Source organism: Pristiophorus japonicus, chromosome 9 (genome assembly GCF_044704955.1).
Source record: "Pristiophorus japonicus isolate sPriJap1 chromosome 9, sPriJap1.hap1, whole genome shotgun sequence".
Lineage (NCBI taxonomy): Eukaryota > Metazoa > Chordata > Chondrichthyes > Pristiophoridae > Pristiophorus > Pristiophorus japonicus.
In genome coordinates this window covers 67855626-67859683 of record NC_091985.1, presented here as the reverse complement: position 1 = coordinate 67859683, position 4058 = coordinate 67855626, and positions in this window count along the sequence as shown.

Sequence of the window (4058 nt, the reverse complement as noted above, 5' to 3'; positions counted from 1 at the left end):
CAGGTTAAATGCAGGAAGAATGTTCCCAATGTTGGGGAAGTCCAGAACCAGGGGTCACAGTCTAAGGATAAGGGGTAAGCCATTTAGGACCGAGATGAGGAGAAACTTCTTCACCCAGAGAGTGGTGAACCTGTGGAATTCTCTACCACAGAAAGTTGTTGAGGCCAATTCACTAAGTATATTCAAAAAGGAGTTAGATGTAGTTCTTACTACTCGGGGCATCAAGTGGTATGGCGAGAAAGCAGGAATGGGGTACTGAAGTTGCATGTTCAGCCATGAACTCATTGAATGGCGGTGCAGGCTCGAAGGGCCGAATGGCCTACTCCTGCACCTATTTTCTATGTTTCTATGTTTCTATGGTACATCAGTCATTGAAGGTTGGCATGCAGGTACAGCAGGCGGTGAAGAAGGCAAATGGCATGTTGCCCTTCATAGCGAGTAGATTTGAGTTTCAGAGCAGGAAGGTTTTATTGCAGTTGTACAGGGCCTTGATGAGGCCACACCTTGAATATTGTTTTGGTCTCCTAATATGAGGAAGGACATTATTGCTATTGAGGGAGTGCAGTGAAGGTTCACCAGACTGATTCCCGGGATGACACGGCTGAAATATGAAGAAAGACTAGATCGACTAGGCTTAAATTCACTGGAAATTAGAAGAATGAGAGGATATCTCATAGAAACATTTAAAATTCTGACGGGATTGGACAGGTTAGATGCAGAAAGAATGTTCCCGATGTTGGGGAAGTCCAGAACCAGGGGTCACAGTCTAAGGATAAGGGGTAAATCATTTAGGACCGAGATGAGGAGAAACTTCTTCACTCAGAGAATTGTTAACCTGTGGAATTCTCTACCGCAGAAAGTTGTTGAGGCCAGTTCGTTAGATATATTCAAAAGGGAGTTAGATGTGGCCCTTACAGCTAAAGGGATCAAGGGGTCTGGAGAGAAAGCAGGAATGGGGTACTGAAGCTGCAGGATCAGCCATGATCATATTGAATGGCGGTGCAGGCTCGGAGGGCCGAATGGCCTACTCCTGCATCCATTTTCTATGTTTCTATGTTTCTAAATGTCATCGGTGTAATTGACATGGAGCTTTTTGCTGCACGCTCCACCAACTCTTCACTGTCGTCAGTGGAGAGGGCACTCTGCAGCTCAATGAGCAAGATTCGGGGCTCCTCACCACCAGAAGGACACTTCCCTGCCGACGCCGGTTCCGTACCTTGTCTCGGTGGTGTTGCCTGTGGCTGCGCTCTCGGCTGAGCTACAAAACATAAATGAGGTTATTAGAGGAGAAGGGGTTGCTAGGGCCTCAGGGCGATTCAAAAGTTACACACAGCATATGCACGAGAACAGCACTACCGCTATCTAAATAATCACATTTAATGAAGATAACCAAATTCTGAATTGCATCATTCATTACATAACACTTTCATCAATCATCTATCATACATTGTTCGGCTATGAGTGGGTGTGGTATCAATTGACTTTACATCATGTAAGAGTGTATATTTTACTCACGTGGCATCACATCTGGTTGTGCTGCTGCTTGCGTGGCCGACTGGGGGTGAATCTCCACTAGTGCTAGCACTCGCTCCTCGATGTCGGTCAGCTTACACATGACTGGTGGGCCACCACCCGTGTTCCGCTACTCCGCCCTATTCTTCGAAAGCTTCTTCTGCAAAAGGTAACAACAGCATGACATGGCATAAGATCATTGCGTAAGATCATTGCTAGGTACTGTCACAGGTACCGACAGATGTTATAATTATTATTATTATTATCATTAGTAACCTAAACACGTACATCATAAACGTAGGATTTGAGTAAAACATTTCCGGTCTAACTACAATACATCAGATCTGAATTTATTTACTCATTACACTTACAAATCCAATTATATAAATATATAAGTAAATGTAAATAAATGTAATACTTACTCTGCCGGAGCCGACAAGGTCATTCCAGCGCTTACGCCACTGGTTGCCCTCACGCACCTCATGCGTCACCGACGAGACCATCTCAGCTATCTTGGCTCAAGTTTTCAGGTAAACCTCCGGGATGGGCTTCCCACACCCTCCCTGGGTCAATTGACCCCAACGTGAGTCCACCTCCTGCAGGAGGGCAGCATTTGCCTCATCGGAGACTCTGTTCGCTCGTTTTCGTCCTCCCAACTCCAGTTCCTCTCCAACCTCACTGCCCTCACCAACCTCTTCCCCCTCCACATTGTGCTCTCTCGCCCCCTCCATGCCTTCCATGTTATTTCCCCCCCCCCAATATTTCTGTGTTATCAAACTAAATAGTGCTCTAATTTATTATTACTCCTCACAAAAATCTTTCCTCCCTCCCACAACGGCCAAACAAACCGCAAAGACCCAGACAACAAACACACACACGCTTTCTCTTGCTCTCTGCTCTCTCTCTCCTCTTCTGCGCATGTATTGATGACCCCTGACCTCCTGAACCACAGGAAATGACCGTTGCTATGGCTTTGCTATGGATGCCGACATTTTACGACGGAAAAAAAATATCACTAACGCCCATTTCACATCGCTCCCGCTAGCGCCCATTTTATAAAGTGGAAACTAGAGGGTTTGAAAATGGGCGATAATCCGGCGATCTCAAAACCCATAATAAACGCCAACGCTGGAAATAACTCCCATTGCACAATAATGGAAAGTCGAGCCTATAGTCACACTCACACACACTCTCATTCACACATATACACACACACACTCATACCCACAAACACACTCACTCTCACACACACTCTCATTCACACATATACACACACTCACACTCACACACACACTCATTCTCACACACACCTACACACTCACACACTCACACACACTCTCATTCACACACTCACTCTCACACACACCCACACACTCACACACTCACACACACTCTCATTCACACATATACACACACACACTCATACCCACAAACACACTCACTCTCACACACACTCTCATTCACACATATACACACACTCTCATTCACACACACACACTCACACACAAACTCACTCTCACACACACCCACACACTCACACACTCACACACACTCTCATTCACACATATACACACACTCACACTTGCACACACACTCACTCTCACACACACCCACACTCACAGTCACTCACAAACACTTATACTCACACTCACACTCTCATACACGCACATGCACACACTCGCTCTCACACACATGCACACTCACACTCACTCACAAACACACTTGCTCACACCCACTCACTCACATGCACACACACTCACACACACTCATACTCACACACACTCACTCACACTCACACACTCTCTCACACTCACTCATGCACACTCACTGACGCTCACACACTCACTCACACTCACTCACATTCACACTCGCACACATACAAATTCATTCATTCACACACACACACAGACATATACAGACACACACACATACTTGCACACAAAATCACTCACACACACACACACTCACACACACACTCACTCACATTCACACTGACACTCGCTCACACTCATTCACACACACGCACTGGCACTCACACACTCATTCACACTCACTCACACTCTCACTCATTCACGCTCACTCACACTCATGCTCGCACACACACAAACTCACACTCGCACACCCAAACTTACACACACACACACACACATAATAAATCTCATACAAATACTCATGCACATACTCAGTCACACACACACTCAAACACACACTCACTCACACACACTCACATGCACACACAATCATACTCACACATGCACACTCACACGGGCACTCACACTCAGTTATACAAATGCACACACTCGCGCACATAATCACTCTCACACACACACTCAGTCACACCATCGCACACACACGCACACTCACACTCACACTCACACACACATTCGCATACGCACGCACTCACTGACACACAAACACACACACATATACACACACTCACACACATATACACTCACACACACATACACACACTCACACACACACTCACTCACGCATACACTCAAACTCGCTCACATTCACACACATTCACTCACACTGACGCTCAC